Raw genomic sequence first — 20110 nt, 5'->3', positions numbered from 1 at the left:
AAAAATCATTTTTGAGAAAAGAAAAATTATTTTTTATTTTCATGGCTCTGCGTTATAAACTTCTGTGAAGCACTTGGGGGTTCAAAGTGCTCACCACACATCTAGATTAGTTCCTTGGGGGGTCTAGTTTCCAAAATGGGGTCACTTGTGGGGGAACTCCAATGTTTAGGCACACAGGGGCTCTCCAAACGTGACATGGTGTCCGCTAACGATGGAGATAATTTTTCATTCAAAAAGTCAAATGGCGCTCCTTCCCTTCCGAGCCTTACCATGTGCCCAAACAGTGGTTTACCCCCACATTTGAGGTATTGGTGTACTCAGGAGAAATTGTCCAACACATTTTAGGATCCATTTTATCCTGTTGCCCATGTGAAAAAATTGAGGCTAAAATAATTTTTTTGTGAAAAAAAAGTACTTTTTCATTTTTACGGATCAATTTGTGAAGCACCTGGGGGTTTAAAGTGCTCACTATGCTTCTAGATAAGTTCCTTGGGGGGTCTAGTTTCCAAAATGGGGTCACTTGTGGGGGAGCTCCAATGTTTAGGCACACGGGGGCTCTCCAAACGCGACATGGTGTCCGCTAAAGATTGGAGCCAATTTTTCATTCAAAAAGTCAAATGGCGCTCCTTCCCTTCCGAGCCCTGCCGTGCGCCCAATCAGTGGTTTACCCCCACATATGAGGTATCAGCGTACTCAGGACAAATTGGACAACTACGTTCGTGGTCCAGTTTCTCCTTTTACCCTTGGGAAAATAAAAAAATTGTTGCTAAAAGATCATTTTTGTGACTAAAAAGTTAAATGTTCATTTTTTACTTCCATGTTGCTTCTGCTGCTGTGAAACACCTGAAGGGTTAATAAACTTCTTGAATGTGGTTTTGAGCACCTTGAGGGGTGCAGTTTTTAGAATGGTGTCACTTTTGGGTATTTTCAGCCATATAGAACCCTCAAAATGACTTCAAATGTGAGGTGGTCCCTAAAAAAAATGGTTTTGTAAATTTTGTTGTAAAAATGAGAAATCACTGGTCAAATTTTAACCTTTATAACTTCCTAGCAAAAAAAAAAATTTGTTTCCAAAATTGTGCTGATGTAAAGTAGACATGTGGGAAATGTTATTTATTAACTATTTTGTGTCACACAACTCTCTGGTTTAACAGAATAAAAATTCAAAATGTGAAAATTGCGAACTTTTTGCCAAATTTCCGTTTTTTTTCACAAATAAACTCAAAAATGATCGACCTAAATTTACCACTAACATGAAGCCCAATATGTCACGAAAAACCATCTCAGAACTGTTAGGATCCGTTCAAGCGTTCTTGAGTTATTACCTCATAAAGGGACAGTGGCCAGAATTGCAAAAAATGGCCAGGTCATTAAGGTCAAAATAGGCTGGGTCATGAAGGGGTTAAAGGGAACCTGTTAGCAGGATTGTCCACAGTAACCTGCAGGCAGTGTCATGTCGGCGCCACTATACTTATTAAAATGATATTAAAATGATACCTTGGTTGATGAAATCCGTTTTTTGATTGTTGTTTAATCTTTATTTTCAGTTTTGTGTTAATGATATGCTCGTGTGCCTGCGGTGGGCGGGGGGGGGGGGATAGTGCGGCTTCATGTGGTGTTCTGCTTAGGCATTCAAGTGTATGGCTTCTGGCAGGTCATTGATCCCTCAGTGACCTGCCCCCTAGTTTACATAATGAATATTATGCAGCTCTGGCAAATAGCAACAGACCACACCACATCAAAACCCTGTCATGGGCAACCCAATCTCCTGACATGAACCCCATTGAAAACCTCTGCAATGTAGTCAAGATGATGATGGATAGTCACATGCCATTGAACAAATAAGAGCTGGTTACATTTTTATGCCAGAAGCAGTGTGAAAGACTGGTGGAAAGCATGCCAAGACGCATGAAAGCTGTGATTAAAAATCATGGTTATTCCACAAAATATTGTTTTCTGAAATCTTCCTGAGTTAAAATATTAGTATTATTTTTTCTAAAGGATTATGAACTTGTTTTGTTTGCATTATTTGAAGTCTAAAAGCACCGGGGTTTTTATTTTTTTTATTTTTACCATTTTTCTTTGTAAGAAAAAAAAATACTAAATTTATTGCTTGGAAATTTGGAGACATGTTGTCAGAAGTTTATAGACTAAAAGACCAATTTACATTTTACTCAAAAATATACCTATAAATAGAAAAATCAAACAAACTGAACATTTTACAGTGGTCTCTTAATTTTTGCCAGAGCTGTATATACCGTATATCTTGGAAGAAAAAAAAACCTTCGGCAGGCTGGCGCAAGCGGTGACACCTGCGCTGCAGCCTGATCGCATATGTAATGTGTTTATAATTAATTTCTTTGCTATTCTCCTGATATAAAAAAAAAAAATTGAAAATGGCGCCGGCTGCACCTGCACAGTAGCAGCTATCGTTGATCCAGGCAGCACCATCTTGGAGGTGGACTTTTTTTTCTCTTGCAAGATGGTGACCTGAAAGAAGCCATACTGGTGAATCAGAGCACCACATGAAGACCCCCCACACACACACACACACAGGCTGCCCCGAAGCACAAGAATCTCATTAACTAAAAACTGAAAATAAAGATTAAATTAAAGGGAACCTGTGCGCGCCGGACGCCGCCTCCTCTTGCAGCATTATCGTCCCCGGCGCCTGCGCATTAAGTTTTTTTTTTTCGGGCATGCGCAGTTGCGCTGCCCTTCGTACTTACAGCGCTGGCGTCGGGGACGATAATACAGCAAGAGGAGGCGGTGCGTGGAGTGACAGCTGTGCTGCGTCTGATTAGGAAGGAAATTCTCGCCTCCGGGATGGTTTCACGGTATGAGGGGGCACATTTTATAAACATTTATTTCAGCGTGTGCAGGCATCATAACTAAAAGAGCCACCTTGTCAGAATGCAGCATTTGTGCTGCTCAAGGTGGCTCTTTTAGTTACAAACGCCTGAGGGGGGTGACAGGTTTCCTTTAAACACTGAGTTTTTCTCACAGTGCTAGCGGGGATCTCTCCGAGGTCACGGCAGTTCAGCCCGGCAGGGAATGCAGCCTCAGTGACCGGAGGTAACCTCGATGACAACACTGAGGCTGCGCTAGCAGCAGTTCAGTCACCATTGGTTCTCATCCTGGATGGTCGCATCTTGGCACCGTCCAGGTTGAAAACTGTTTTTCCCCCAGACATGGATTACGGCGTGGGACAGAACAACGGATAGGTGAGAGATATTGTTGTTTTTTTATTTTTGTTTTATTACAGGAGAACCAGGGCTTCGGTGGAATAGGTGTTAGGTGAGTATAATCTGTTTTGTTTTTTTTTTTTTAAACAAAACACACTTTTACTTTTTTGTTTATTTCTAATTAAAGACTTTATTCTGGCTGTGTCTTTATTTACCATACAGCTATAGGATTAGTAATGGATAGATGTCTCATTGATGCCTCTCCATTACTAAGCTGTGAACTTGATGTCACCTGACAATACAAAGGTGACATTAACCACACTTGCCAAAGCTACAGGACAAGTGGGAAGAGCCGGGCAAAGCGCCAGAATTGGCGCATCTAATAGATGTGCCTTTTCTGGACTGCTGCGGGTTGCTTTTTTTTTAGGCTGGGGAGGGGAAATATCCATGGCCCCTTACCAGCCTGAGAATACCAGCTTCCTGCTGTCTGCTTTAGCAAGGCTGGTTGTCAAAAATAGGGGGGACCCCATGCCGTTTTTTTTTTAAATTTATTGAAATAATTAAAATAAAAACAGCATGGTGACCCCTCTATTCTTGATAAACAGTCTTGTTGAAGCTGACAGCTGAGGGTTGCAGCCCCAGCTGTGAGTTTTGCCTGGCTGGTTATCAAAAATACATAGGAACCCATGCTGTTTTTTTTAACCCCTTAACGACCGCCGATACGCCTTTTAACGGCGGCAGTTAAGGGTACTTAAACCACAGCGCCGTTAACTAACTGCGCTGTGGAAAAAGTGAATAGCGCCCCCCAGAGTCGGATTTTCTCTGGGGTCTCGGTTGCCGGGGGTAGCCGAGACCCCAGAGAACATGATTCGGGGGGGTTTTACCGACTCCCGAGTTGCGATCGCCAGTAATTAACCGTTTACCGGCGATCGCAAAAAAAACGCGATTTCCCTTTTAATTTCTCTGTTCTCTGATGTGATCGCACATCAGAGGACAGAGAAATGGGATCCCCGATAGCCCCCCGATACTCACCTGTCTCCCCCGGTGCTCCTCGTGGCTCCCGATGGGCGCCGCCATCTTTTTCCGGCAAAAAAGTGGCGTGCAAATGCGCAGTGCGCCCGCCGTCCGGCACCCGGAGGATCTTTGGGGTCTCGGCTGCCGGGGGTAGCCGAGACCCCAAAGAACATGATCGGGGTCGGTTTTTACCGACCCCTGTTTTGCGATCGCCGGTAATTAACTGTTTACCGGCGGTCGCAAAAAAAAAGCGATCTGTCATTCTCTGTCCTCTGATGTGATCGCACATCAGAGGACAGAGAAATAGGGGGATTCGGGGACCCTATCATACTAACCGGTGTCCCTGGGTCCTCCTGCGTCCCCCAGCTTCTTCATCAGGAAAGAAAATGGCGGGCGCATGCGTAGTGCGCCCGCCATCTGCCGGCCGGCAGGAGAGAGGAGTTGGGGCTAAAATTAGGGTTAGGGTTAGGGTTGGGGCTAAAGTTAGGGTTGGGGATAAATTTAGGGCTAGGGTTAGGCTTCTTTCACACTTGCGTCGGTACGGGGCCGTCTCAATGCGTCGGCCCGACGTACCGACGCACGTTGTGAAAATTGTGCACAACGTGGGCCGCGGATTCAGTTTTTCAACGCATCTGCTGCCCAGTCTATGTCCTGGAGAGGAGGGGGCAGAGTTACAGCCACGCATGCGTGAAAATGGCGGACGCGACATACAAAAAAAAGGTTACATTTAACTTTTTTTGTGACGACGGTCCGCCAAATCACAATGGATCCAGTGCACGACAGACGCGATGTTATGGCCATCCGTCGGCAATACAAGTCTATGGGCAAAAAAGGCATCCTGCGGGCACATTTGCAGGATCCGTTTTTTGTCCAAAACGACGGATTGCGACAGATGCCACACGACACAAGTGTGAAAGTAGCCTTAGGGCTAGGGTTAGCGTTGGGGCTAAAGTTAGGGCTAGGGTTAAATTTAGGGTTAGGGTTGGGGCTAAATTTAGGGTTAGGGCTAAAGTTAGGGTTAGGGCTAGGGTTGGGGCTAAAATTAGGGTTAGGGTTGGGGCTAAAGTTAGGGTTAGGGTTGGGGCTAAAGTTGGGGTTAGGGTTGGGGCTAAAGTTAGGGTTAGAGTTGGGATTAGGGTTAGGGTTTGGATTAGGGTTGGTATTAGGGTTAGGGTTGGCATTAGGGTTACGTTTGGGATTAGGGATAGGTTTGGGATTAGGGTTAAGGTTAGGGTTTGGATTAGGGTTAGGGGTGTATTGGGATTAGGGTTAGGTTTGAGGTTAGGGTTGAGATTAGGATTAGGGGTGTGTTGGATTTAGGGTTTTGATTAGGGTTATGGTTAGGGTTGAGATTAGGGTTGTTTTGGGGTTAGAGTTGTGATTATCGTTAGGGTTGTGATTAGGATTATGGATCGGGTTGGGATAAGGGTTAGGGGTGTGTTGGGGTTAGGGTTGGATTTAGAATTGGGGGGTTTCCACTGTTTAGGTACATCAGGGGGTCTCCAAACACGACAGCCAATTTTGCACTCAAAAAGTCAAATGGTGCTCCCTCCCTTCTGAGCTCTGCCGTGCGCCCAAACAGTGGTTTACCCCCACATATGGGGCATCAGCGTACTCGGGATAAATTGGACAACAACTTTTGGGGTCCAATTTCTCTTGTTACCCTTTGTGGAAAAAAATATTTTTTATTTTCACAACTCTGCATTATAAACTTCTGTCAAGCACTTGGGCATTCAAAGTTCCCACCTCACATCTAGATAAGTTCCATGGGAGGTCTAGTTTCCAAAATGGGTTCACTTGTGGGGGGTTTCTACTGTTTAGGCACATCAGGGGCTCTCCAAACGCGACATGGCGTCCGATCTCAATTCCAGCCAATTCTACATTGAAAAAGTAAAACGGCACTCCTTCTCTTCCAAGCTCTGCGGTGCGCCCAAACAGTGGTTTACCCCCACATATGGGGTATCGATGTACTCGGGAGAAATTGCACAACAACTTTTGTGGTCTAAAGATCATTTTTGTGTAAACAAATGTGATTTTTTTATTTTCCCGGCTCTACGTTATAAACTCCTGTGAAGCACTTAGGGGTTAAAAGTGCTCACCACACATCTAGATAAGTTCCTTATCTTGTCTACCACTGGACACTCCATACCAGATTAACTTATGCACTTTGCTTGGTCAGCCTCTGATACAATTAGGACATGCATATTTTGGGTAGGGTGTTAGTATAACCGGTATGTTGCAATTGCCTTTGACATGTGGTTCCACCTAGTAGTAGTTTCCATCATTGAATCCCATTGTTGACACTATGTTACTGTTTTAACATTTTTTCAATAAAGTGTATACTTTTTATTTGGATCCCTCTTTGGTGCATTTTGTATAGGTTCTAACTAAAAGTTCCTTATGGGGTCTAGTTTCCAAAATGGTGTCATTTGTGGGGGGTTTCCACTGTTTAGGCACATCAGGGGCTCTCTAAACGTGACATGGCATCCAATCTCAATTCCAGCCAATTCTGCATTGAAAAAGTCAAACGGCGCTCCTTCTCTTCCAAGCTCTGCTGTGCACCCAAACAGTGGTTTACCCCCACATATGGGGTATCGGCGTATTCAGGAGAAAATGCACAACAACATTTATGGTTAAATTTCTGTTTTTACGCGTGTGAAAATAAAAAAAATGGTACTGAAGTAAAATGTTTGCAAAAAAAAGTTAAATGTTCATTTTTTCCTTCCACATTGTTTCAGTTCCTGTGAAGCACGTAAAGGGTTAATAAACTTCTTGAAAGTGGTTTTGAGCACCTTGAGGGGTGCAGTTTTTAGAATGGTGTCACACTTCGTTATAGACCCCTCAAAATGACTTCAAATGTGATGTGGTCCCTAAAAAAAATGGTGTTGTAAAAATGAGAAATTGCTGGTCAACTTTTAACCCTTATAACTCCCTAACAAAAAAAAATTTTGTTTCCAAAATTGTGCTGATGTAAAGTAGACATGTGGGAAATGTTATTTATTAACTATTTTTCGTGACATATCTCTCTGATTTAAGGGCATAAAAATACAAAGTTTGAAAATTGCAAAATTTTAAAAATTTTCGCCATATTTCCATTTTTTTCATAAATAATCGCAAGTAGTATCGAAGAAATGTTACCACTAACATGAAGTACAATATGTCACGAAAAAACAATCTCCGAATCAGCGGGATCCGTTACCCCTTCACCCCCAAGGGTGGTTTGCACGTTATTGACGGGGCCAATTTTTACAATTCTGACCACTGTCCCTTTATGAGGTTATAACTCTGGAACGCTTCAACGGATCTTGGCGATTCTGACATTGTTTTCTCGTGACATATTGTACTTCATGATAGTGGTAAAATTTCTTCGATAAAACTTGCGTTTATTTGTGAAAAAAACGAATATTTGGCGAAAATTTTGCAATTTTCCAACTTTGAATTTTTATGCCCTTAAATCACAGACATATGTCACGCAAAATACTTAATAAGTAACATTTCCCACATGTCTACTTTACATCAGCACAATTTTGGAACCAAAATTTTTTTGGGTGACGGAGTTATAAGGGTTAAAAGTTGACCAGCAATTTCTCATTTTTACAACACCATTTTTTTTTAGGGACCACATCTCATTTGAAGTCATTTTGAGGGGTCTATATGATAGAAAATACCCAAGTGTGACACCATTCTAAAAACTGCACCCCTCAAGGTACTCAAAACCACTTTCAAGAAGTTTATTAACCCTTCAGGTGTTTCACAGGAATTTTTGGAATGTTTAAATAAAAATAAACATTTAACTTTTTTTCACTCAAAATTTGTTTCAGCTCCAATTTGTTTTATTTTACCAAGGGTAACAGGAGAAAATAGACCCCAAAATTTGTTGTACAATTTGTCCTGAGTACGCTGATACCCCATATGTGGGTGTAAACCATTGTTTGGGCGCAGGGCAGAGATCGGAAGGAAAGGAGCGCCATTTGACTTTTCAATGCAAAATTGACTGGAATTGAGATGGGACGCCATGTTGCATTTGGAGAGCCCCTGATGTGCGTAAACATTGAAACCCCCCACAAGTGACACCATTTTGGAAAGTAGACCCCCTAAGGATCTTATCTAGATGTGTGTTGAGCACTTTGACCCAACAAGTGCTTCACAGAAGTTTTTAATGCAGAGCCGTAAAAATAAAAATCATATTTTTTCACAAAAATGATCTTTTCGCCCCCATTTTTTTATTTCCCCAAGGGTAAGAGAAGAAATTAGACCACAAAAGTTGTTGTGCAATTTGTCCTGAGTACGACGATACCCCATATGTGGGGGTAAACCACTGTTTGGGCGCATAGCAGAGCTCGGAAGGGAAGGAGCGCTATTTTACTTTTCAATGCAAAATTGACTGGAATTAAGATGGGATGCCATGTTGCGTTTGGAGAGCCCCTGATGTGCCTAAACATTAAAAACCCCCACAAATGACACCATTTTGGAAAGTAGACCCCCTAAGGAACTTATCTAGATGTGTTTTGATAGCTTTGAACCCCCAAGTGTTTCACTACAGTTTATAACGCAGAGCCGTGAAAATAAAAATTCCTTTTTTTTTTTCACAAAAATGATTTTTAGCCCCCAGTTTTGTATTTTCACAAGGGTATCAGGATAAATTGGACCCCAAACTTTGTTGTCCAATTTGTCCTGAGTACGCTGATACCCCATATGTGGGGGGGAACCACTGTTTGGGCGCATGACAGAGCTCGGAAGGGAAGGAGCGCCATTTGGAATGCAGACTTAAATGGATTGGTCTGCAGGCGTCACGTTGCATTTGCAGAGCCCCTGATGTACCCAAACAGTACAAACCCCCCACAAGTGACCCCATATTGGAAACTAGACCCCCCAAGGAACTTATCTAGATGTGTTGTGAGAACTTTGAACCCCCAAGTGTTTCACTACAGTTTATAACGCAGAGCCGTGAAAATAAAAATTCCTTTTTTTTTTCACAAAAATGATTTTTTAGCCCCCAGTTTTGTATTTTCACAAGGGTATCAGGATAAATTGGGCTCCAAAAGTTGTTGTCCAATTTGTCCTGAGTACGTTGATACCCCATATGTGGGGGGGAACCACTGTTTGGGTGCATGACAGAGCTCGGAAGGGAAGGAGCGTCATTTGGAATGCAGACTTAAATGGATTGGTCTGCAGGCGTCACGTTGCATTTGCAGAGCCCCTGATGTACCCAAACAGTACAAACCCCCCACAAGTGACCCCATATCGGAAACTAGACCCCCCAAGGAACTTATCTAGATGTGTTGTGAGAACTTTGAACCCCCAAGTGTTTCACTACAGTTTACAACGCAGAGCCGTGAAAATAAAAAATCTTTTTTTTCCCACAAAACTTATTTTTTGGCCCCCAGTTTTGTATTTTCCCAAGGGTAGCAGGAGAAATTGGACCCCAAAAGATGATGTCCAATTTGTCCTGAGTACGCTGATACCCCATATGTTGGGGTAAACCCCTGTTTGGGCACACGGGAGAGCTCTGAAGGGAAGGAGCACTGTTTTCCTTTTTCAATGCAGAATTGGCTGGAATTCAGATCGGATGCCATGTCCCGTTTGGAGAGCCCCTGATGTGCCTAAACAGTGGAAACCCCCCAATTATAACTGAAACCCTAATCCAAACACATCCCTAACCCTAATCCCAACGGTAACCCTAACCACTCCTCTAACCCAGACACACCCAACCCTATTCCCAACCGTAAATGTAATCCAAACCCTAACCCTATCTTTAGCCCCAACCCTAACTGTAGCTCTAACCCTAGCCCTAACCCTAGCAATAACCCTAGCCCTATCACTAGCCCTAACACTAGCCGTAACACTAGCCCTAACCCTAGCCCTAACCCTAGCCCTAACCCTATCCCCAACCCTAACCCTAGCCCTAACCCTAGCCCCAACCCTAGCCCCAACCCTAGCCCTAACCCTAGTCCTAACCCTTGCCCTAACCCTAACCCTAGCCCTAACTCTAGTCCTAACTCTAGTCCTAACTCTAGCCCCAACCCTAGCCCCAACCCTAGCCCCAACCCTAGCCCTAACCCTAGCCCTAACCCTTGCCCTAACCCTAACTCTAGTCCTAACTCTAGCCCTAACCCTAACCCTAATGGGAAAATGGAAATAAATACATTTTTAAATTTTTTTATTTTTCCCTAACTAAGGGGGTGATGAAGGGGGGTTTGATTTACTTTTATAGCGGGTTATTTAGCGGATTTTTATGATTGGCAGCTGTCACACTGAAAGACGCTTTTCATTGCAAAAAATATTTTTTGCGTTACCACATTTTGAGAGCTGTAATTTTTCCATATTTGAGTCCACAGAGTTATGTGAGATCTTGTTTTTTGCGGGACGCGTTGACGTTTTTATTGGTAACATTTTCAAACACGTGACATTTTTTGATCGCTTTTTATTCCGATTTTTGTGAGGCAGAGTGATCAAAAACCAGCTATTCATGAATTTCTTTTGGGGGAGGCGTTTATACCGTTCCGCGTTTGGTAAAATTGATAAAGCAGTTTTATTCGTCGGGTCAGTACGATTACAGCGATATCTCATTTATATCATTTTTTTATGTTTTGGCGCTTTTATACGATAAAAACTATTTTATAGAAAAAATAATTATTTTGGTATCGCTTTATTCTCAGGACTATAACTTTTTTATTTTTTTGCTGATGATGCTGTATGGCGGCTCGTTTTTTGCGGGACAAGATGACGTTTTCAGCGGTACCATGGTTATTTATATCAGTCTTTTTGATCGCGTGTTATTCCACTTTTTGTTCGGCGGTATGGTAATAAAGCGTTGTTTTTTGCCTCGTTTTTTTTTTTTTTTTTCTTATGGTGTTTACTGAAGGGGTTAACTAGTGGGGCAGTTTTATAGGTTGGGTCGTTACGGACGCGGCGATACTAAATATGTGTACTTTTATTGTTTTTTTTATTTTATTTAGCTAAAGAAATGTATTTATGGGAATATTTTTTTTTTTTTTTCTTTATTTAGGATATTTTTTTTATTTTTTTTTTACACACATGTGGGGAATTTTTTTTTTACTTTTTTACTTTGTCCCAGGGGGGGACATCACAGATCATTGATCTGGCAGTGTGCACAGCACTCTGCCAGATCTGCTATCTGCTGTGCAGGGCTGCAGGCTTACCAAGTGTCTGCTCTGAGCAGACACTCGGTAAGCCACCTCCCTCCCTGCAGGACCCGGATGCCGCGGCCATCTTGGATCCGGGACCTGCGGTGAGGAGGGAGGTAGGAGACCCTCGGAGCAACGCGATCACATCGCGTTGCTCCGGGGGTCTCAGGGAAGCCCGCAGGGAGCGCCCTCCCTGCGCGATGCTTCCTTATACCGCTGGTACACCGCGATCATGTTTGATCGCGGTGTGCCGGGGGTTAATGTGCCGGGGGCGGTCCGTGACCGCTCCTGGCACATAGTGCCGGATGTCAGCTGCGATATGCAGCTGACACCCGGCCGCGATCGGCCGCGCTCCCCCCGTGAGCGCGGCCGATCGCGTATGACGTACTATCCCGTCGGTGGTCATACGGGCCCACCCCACCTCGACGGGATAGTACGTCAGATGTCAGAAAGGGGTTAAAGTGAACCTGACCGCTGATAAGTGCTGTGTGACCCATGGGCAGCACATATCCGGTATTGGCTGTACGATCTAAGCCAGGTATGTTTGTCTCTGAAACGCTGCGGCATCACAGAGAAAAACATGTCTGACTTCTCCCCTCCTGCTTCCAGTGACTGGTGTGTCTCTGTACTCGCACGCAGGAAGAAACTTGTCCCTCAGTGGGAGCGGATGGGGAGAAGCCACCAGGGACCCGCCTGTCTGACTAGTCACTCGTGTGGCCTTGGTTCTCAGCAGCTTTTAAAGTGTGTTTTCCTGAAACATAGCAGCATTTCAGAGTCAACCATACCTTTCTGGAATTATACAGCCACTGTCTGATACATGCGACCTGTGGAACGAGCAGCATGCATCAGCCATCAGATTCCCTTTAAGATCCCATAGGTGACATTTATGTCACATGATTGACTATTATCCTTATCCCTTTGAGGAGAACTATAACTCCCAGCATGTACAGAAGCTCCTATGGCATGCTGGGAGTTCTAGTTCACCACAGGAGTGGTGATTTTCTCTTCAGTTAGGGTATGTTTCCACGGTCAGTAAATGCTGTGGATTGAACGCTGTGTCCAGCCGCAGCATCCAACCCGCAGCGTAAAGATGTTACACCATAGTGGATGGGATTTTATGAAATCCCATCTCCACTATGCATGCAGGGACACCCGCAGCTTCCCTGCGTATACACACATGCAGTGTGTCTTTCTAGACCGCAGCATGTCTATTTATCTAGGCGGAGACGCTTTGTCTCTGCCAGATAAATATCACATTCCAGTGAACACATGCAGAATCACCACACGTACAAAAGCTGGCAGCGCTTACGACGGAGCGGGTATGTGCTGCGTCCAGAGCGCTGCCAATACTGACCGTGGAAATATAGCCTTAGTGGCATTGGAGCAGAGTGGACACAGCTTTTTTTTTTTTCTTAATTCTATTAATGCTTGCCTTTTAGCAGCTTCTTTTTTCCTAAGTACAACTCCGGGGCTTTCTGGGCTTCTGCTCAGGACACTCACGTTAAGGTCATCAGCAGCTTCTAAATCTTTTCTGTCCCACTCCTTGCCGCTTTGCTGGACGGACACAGTGGACAGGAGGAAGTGGGCGGTCTGATGTCGTGATCACCAGCTGCAGTAAGTGGCAGGGTCCGGGCAGCACAGCAGAGCAGAGCAGAGCGCCCCTCCCCCTCCCCCCTGCCTGTCTCTATATTACCTCACTGCTGCTGGTGTGACCAGGACACCAGACGGCAGCTGCAAACTTCATCCCATACAGCGGCAGTGATTTTAACAGTAGCGCGCTGCTGGCTGCAGAAGCTGACAGCATGAAGGAGCTATTAATAGATCGAGCGGCCCACTACAGGGACCGGCCGTTCTGGCATTTGCCAGAAATGCCCGATGGCCAGGCCGGCCCTGGCGACAGCAGGTGTCGGATGATGGGAGCAGTAGTTTCATTAGCTGACTCCAGTAACTGGAGGTAAGCTTTATACCTCCGATCACAGCTGAGTGCTCACGCTGTCTTTTAACAGTGTGGGAACCGCGGCTCGCTGACCGGCGGGGATGATTTCACCACTAATCAGAAGCGGTGTTTGCCGCGCTGTCATGCACATGACAGCGTGGCAAACACTGGATGTTAGGGTACTGTTCTGGAACTGTTCTGGAACTTGAACTTTTTGTAACTGTTCGGACGGACCTGAACATCCAGGTTTTTGCCCATCTCTACTGGCCAATTACCATACACGTACCCTAGATGAGTGTGATATTTATTGTATAATGTGCTCTTCTAAATTCACATATCATATCTAAGGTCTAGAGCTGATACACAATTGCTGTATTAGTTTTTTCTTAACCCCTTCATGATGGGGCCAATTTCCGTTTTTCTGCTTTTGTTTTTTCTTCCTGAAGTCTCGACTATTATTTTTCTGTCCACATAGACAGACATATGAGGGCTTGTTTTTTTTCGGGACTGCCAGTGCAGTGAATATTCATTTCTCTTTAGCAGCAGGCACAGGCTTTAGCCACATCCGCCGGCTCCTGCCTCTGTGACCCGCTGCTCCGCCTCTTCCCCTCCCCCACCATCTGTCTGTGACAATGACTCGTGTATAAGCCGAGGTGGGCATTTTCAGCACAAAAAATGTGCTGAAAAACTCAGCTTATACATGAGTATATACAGTAATTATTGTCCCCTTCTCTCAAAATGGTACAGCTACACTACCATTCCAGAGTTTATGGTCACTTAGAAATGTCCTTATTTTTGAAGGAAAAGCACAGTTTTTTTCCAAAGAAGCGAACATTAAATGATTCAGAAATACACTCTATACATTGTTAATGTGGTAAATGACTATTCTAGCTGCAAACGTCTGGTTTGTAATGCAATATCTTCATAGAGGTATATACACTCACTGGCCACTTTATTAGGTACACCTGTCCAACTTCTTGTTAACACTTAATTTCTAATCAGCCAATCACATGGCGGCAACTCAGTGCATTTAGGCATGTAGACATGGTCAAGACAATCTCCTGCAGTTCAAACCGAGCATCAGTATGGGGAAGAAAGGTGATTTGAGTGCCTTTGAACGTGGCATGGTTGTTGGTGCCAGAAGGGCTGATCTGAGTATTTCAGAAACTGCTGATCTACTGGGATTTTCACGCACAACCATCTCTAGGGTTTACAGAGAATGGTCCGAAAAAGAAAAAAAATCCAGTGAGCGGCAGTTCTGTGGGCGGAAATGCCTTGTTGATGCCAGAGGTCAGAGGAGAATGGGCAGACTGGTTCGAGCTGATAGAAAGGCAACAGTGACTCAAATCGCCACCCGTTACAACCAAGGTAGGCCTAAGAGCATCTCTGAACGCACAGTGCGTCGAACTTTGAGGCAGATGGGCTACAGCAGCAGAAGACCACACCGGGTACCACTCCTTTCAGCTAAGAACAGGAAACTGAGGCTACAATTTGTACAAGCTCATCGAAATTGGACAGTAGAAGATTGGAAAAACGTTGCTTGGTCTGATGAGTCTCGATTTCTGCTGCGACATTCGGATGGTAGGGTCAGAATTTGGCGTAAACAACATGAAAGCATGGATCCATCCTGCCTTGTATGGAGCATCTTTGGGATGTGCAGCCGACAAATCTGCGGCAACTGTGTGATTCCATCATGTCAATATGGACCAAAATCTCTGAGGAATGCTTCCAGCACCTTGTTGAATCTATGCCACGAAGAATTGAGGCAGTTCTGAAGGCAAAAGGGGGTCCAACCCGTTACTAGCATGGTGTACCTAATAAAGTGGCCGGTGAGTGTAAAGGCCCATTTCCAACAACCATCACTCCAGTGTTCTTATGGTACTTTGTGTTTGCTAACTGTAAGAAAGCTAATGATGATTAGAATACCCTTGAAAACTCTTGTGCAAGTACGTTAGCACAGTTGAAAACAGTTTGTAGCGCTGTGGTCCTGGGTTCAAATCCCATCAAGGTCAATACCTGCAAGGAGTTTGTATGTTCTCTCTGTGTTTGCTTGGGTTTTCTCCGGGTACTCCGGTTCCTCCCACATTCCAAAGACATACTGATAGGGAATTTAGATTGTGAGCCCCATCGTGGACAGTGATGATAATGTGAGCAATCTGTAAAGCGCTGCGGAATATGTTAGCGCTATATAAAAATAAAGATTATTATTATAGAACCAATAAACCTGGCCTTCCTTTGAGCTAGTTGAGAATCTGGAGCATTACATTTGTTGGTTCCATTAACCCCTTTACCCCCAAGGGTCGTTTGCACGTTAATGACCGGGCCAATTTTTACAATTCTGACCACTGTCCCTTTATGAGGGAACACTTCAACGGATCCCGGTGAACATTTCTTTGATATTACCTGCGTTTATTTGTGAAAAAAAACGGAAATTTGGCGAAAATTTTGAAAATTTTGCAATTTTCCAACTTTGAATTTTTATGCAATTAAATCACAGAGATACTGTATGTCACACAAAATACTTAATAAGTAACATTTCACACATGTCTACTTTACATCAGCACAATTTTGGAACCAAAATTTTTTTTGTTAGGGAGTTATAATTGTTAAAAGTTGACCAGCAATTTCTCATTTTTACAACACCATTTTTTTTTAGGGACCACATCTCATTTGAAGTCATTTTTAGGGGTCTATATGATAGAAAATAACCAAGTGTGACACCATTCTAAAAACTGCACCCGTCAAAGTGCTAAAAACCACATTCAAGAAGTTTATTAACCCTTCAGGTGTTTCACAGGAATTTTTGGAATGTTTAAATAAAAATGTGCAAATTGCCTCTGCTGAAAAAAAGAGGACTTAACTCTATAGCGCCACCTATTGGAAGTAGCGATCCTACAAGTCACAATCAACCCTTTAACGAGTCGTGCAATATGAGTCGTGCCCTAGCCCCAACACTAGCCCCAACCCTAGCCCCACCCCTAACCCTAGCCCCACCCCTAACCCTAATGGGAAAATGGAAATAAATAATTTTTTTAATTTTTCCTTAACTAAGGGGGTAATGAAGGGGGGTTTGATTTACTTTTATAGCAGGTTTTTTAGCCTATTTTTATGATTGGCAGCCGTCACACACTAAAAGATGCTTTTTATTGCAAAAAATATTTTTCACGTTACCACATTTTGAGAGCTATAATTTTTCCATATTTTGGTCCACAGAGTCATGTGAGGTCTTGTTTTTTGCGGGACAAGTTGACGTTTTTATTGGTAACATTTTCGGGCACGTGACATTTTTTGATAGCTTTTTATTCCGATTTTTATGAGGCAGAATGACCAAAAACCAACTATTCATGAATTTCTTTTTTTTTGGGGGGGGCAGCGTTTATACCGTTCCGCGTTTGGTAAAATGGATAAAGCAGTTTTATTCTTCGGGTCAGTATGATTACAGCGATACCTCATTTAGATCATTTTTTTATGTTTTGGCACTTTTATACGATAAAAACTATTTTATAGAAAAAATAATTATTTTTGCATCGCTTTATTCTGAGGACTATAACTTTTTTATTTTTTCGCTGATGATGCTGTATGGCAGCTCGTTTTTTGCAGGACAAGATGACGTTTTCAGCTGTGCCATGATTATTTATATCCATCTTTTTGATCGCGTGTTATTCCACTTTTTGTTCGGCAGTATGATAATAAAGCGTTGTTTTTTGCCTTGTTTTTTTTTTTTTTTTTACGGTGTTCACTGAAGGGGTTAACTAGTGGGACAGTTTTATAGGTCGGGTCGTTATGGACGCGGCGATACTAAATATGTGTACTTTTATTGTTTTGTTTTTTTTTATTTAGATAAAGGAATGTATTTATTGGAACAATATATATTTTTTTTATTTATTTAGGTTTGTTTTTTTTTTTCACACATGTAATTTTTTTTTTTTTTACTTTGCCCCGGGGGGGACATCACAGTAATGTGACAGATCACTGATCTGACACTTTGCTGCGCACTGTGTCAAATCAGCGATCTGACATGCACAGCAGGGAGGATGAGGTAAGAGACCCTCGCAGCAACGCGATCACATCGCGTTGCTCCGAGGGTTTCAGGGAAGCCCCCTCCCTGCGCGATGCTTCCCTATACTGCCGGAACACTGCGATCATGTTTGATCACAGTGTGCCGGGGGTTAATGTGCCTGGGCGGTCCGTGACCTCTCCTGGCACATAGTGCCGGATGTCAGCTGCGATAGTCAGCTGACAGCCGGCCTCGATCGGCCACGCTCCCCCGTGAGCGCGGCTGATCGCTCTGGACGTACTATTCCGTCCTTGGGAAGTAGGGCCCACCCCACATGGACGGAATAGTACGTCCAATGGTAGAAAGGGGTTAAACTCTCAAAATGGCCAGAAAAAAAAAAACTTCCATGTGATACTTGACAGTCTATTCTTGTTCTTAGAAATGAAGGCTATTCCATGCAAGAAATTGCCAAGAAACTGAAGTTTTCGTACAACGGTGTGTACTACTCCCTTCAGAGGAGAGCACAACAGGCTCTAACCAGAGTAGAAAGAGAAGTGGGAGGCCCCACTGCACAACTGAGCAGCAAGACAAGTACATTAGAGTCTGTAGTGTGAGAAATCGACACCTCACAGGTCCTCAACGGGCAGCTTCATTAAATAATACACACAAAATGCCAGTGTCAACGTCTACAATGAAGAGGCGACTCAGAGATGCTGGCCTTCAGGGCAGAGTGGCAAAGAAAAAACCATATCTGAGACTGGCTAATAAAAGGAAAAGATTAATATGGGCAAAAGAACACAGACATTGGACAGAGGAAGACTGGAAAAAAGTGTTATGGACAGACAAATCCAAGTTTGAGGTGTTTGGATCACACAGAAGAACATTTGTGAGATGCAGAACAACTGAAAGGATGCTGGAAGAGTGCCTGACACCATTTGTCAAGCATGGTGGAGGTAATGTGATGGTCTGGGGTTGCTTTGGTGCTGGTAAAGTGGGAGATTTGTACAAGGTAAAAGGGATTTTAAATAAGGAAGGCTACCACTCCATTTTGCAAAGCCATGCCATACCCTGTGGACAGCGCTTGATTGGAGCCAATTTCATACAACAGGACAATGAGCCAAAGCACACCTCTGAATTATGCAAGAACTATTTAGTGAAGAAGCAGGCAGCTGGCATTCTATCTGTAATGGAGTGGCCAGCGCAGTCATCAGATCTCAACCCCATTGAGCTGTCCTGGGAGCCGCTTGACCGTATGGTATGCAAAAATTGCCCATCAAGCCAAACCAACTTGTGGGAGGAGCTTCTGGAAGCATGGGGTGAAATTTCTCCAGATTACCTCAGCAAATTAACTGCTAGAATGCCAAAGGTTTGCAATGCTGTAATTGCTGCAAAGGGAGCATTCTTTAACGAAAGCAAAGTTTGAAGGAGAAAACTATTATTTAAAATAAAAGTCTTTTTTCGAACCTTGTCAATGTCTGAACTAGATTTTCAATTCATTTGGAAACACATTTGATTAATAAAAGTATGAGTTTTCATGGAAAACACAAAATTGTCTGGGTGACCCTAAACTTTGGAATCGTAGTGTACAACTAGACTGTTGGCCATCGGTGGAAAGTTGTTAATATTGGGGTATGTATAGATCTGATATTGATGAGACATCTTCAACTTCAGGAATAATCAGGGAAGATCATGCATATTTTTTCATAATTGTGACACCTGCCTATAAACCCCAAATCAATAGTAGCCAGATAGCCGACAATAGCCATGCCACGTTTGCTTTGTATGGAACGGTAAAATCCCGATAAAAATATGGTGGCGATCTCTAACTTCTGCAATCATCAGAAGTGAAGATATTATTAATGTTGGGAATATCATAATTTTCAGAAACTGAAGCCACATCCATGGACCAGCCCTGTTGCAATTCATAAAGGGGAGGTGTGTGGGTGTAACTTAGGTGCTGATAAACGGTCAAGGCGAATTATGATCTGGGTTCCTGCAGAGAAATATATACATGTGTATGTATGATTCCCATTCACTTGACGTTTCCAATCGAAGTCCTCTCCTTCACTATCTGAGCCATCTCTATAACCAATGTAGTAACTTTCTTTTCTCCTTTTTATTTTATGTAATTGTATATGCTCCATTGTTTGTCCCCTGTGTAGAATCTTTGTATATTTCTTTTTATAAACAATGCCTATCATTCTGGATTAAATATAAAATGTAATAGTTTTGTTCCTTTTGTCCTGTACACCACACTCCTGGAAGCCATACGCTACCAGAAACCAGGCATCTGATCAGCCTGTAAAAACTGTTGGTGGTCGAATTTTCCTGAAAGTTCAACCCACGCGTTTACATGGGTATGCACTCAATCTGGCTTGTTTAACTTCGCTGACATAATCAATTATAATACGCAAATTTTACATTTCTATGATGATCTGAAAACAAAATTCTCCCTCAGTTCTCTTACATTACTTCAATATATTAAAATTAGGCACTTTGCCTCATCATTATTTCAAGGTCTGCAGACCTCCATTCGTACTTCCTTTGAGGGACTGTGCAAAAATAGTTCAATAGCAACAAGTTTAATATCTACTGTAGTATTTACAATATTTTTCGGGCTCCAGACTCAGATTCCCTAACTAGACACTCTTATATGCTCAAATGGGAGAAATGTTTGGGTAAAACATTTGACCGTGGTAGAGTGGAAAAATGTTTGGACCAGAGCAGCCAATACTGCACCTTGTATTTCATACAAAGAAAATCCGTACAAAATCATTACATCATACGCCAGAATTTTTCCATAAAAATGGACCCATCTATTCCTTCCCTT

At 43.2% G+C, this 20110-nt stretch overlaps 1 protein-coding gene across 3 annotated transcripts in view; it reads left to right on the top strand.

The window, feature by feature from the left end:
* The window catches only part of LOC143816555 (acyl-CoA dehydrogenase family member 11-like), a 175334-nt gene that overhangs the window by 73015 nt on the left and 82209 nt on the right, over positions 1 to 20110 (top strand). The gene's annotated exons all lie outside the window — the stretch shown is intronic.

Source organism: Ranitomeya variabilis, chromosome 1 (assembly GCF_051348905.1).
Source record: "Ranitomeya variabilis isolate aRanVar5 chromosome 1, aRanVar5.hap1, whole genome shotgun sequence".
Classification (NCBI taxonomy): Eukaryota; Metazoa; Chordata; class Amphibia; order Anura; family Dendrobatidae; genus Ranitomeya; species Ranitomeya variabilis.
This window is presented reverse-complemented; position numbering and strand designations above follow the sequence as displayed.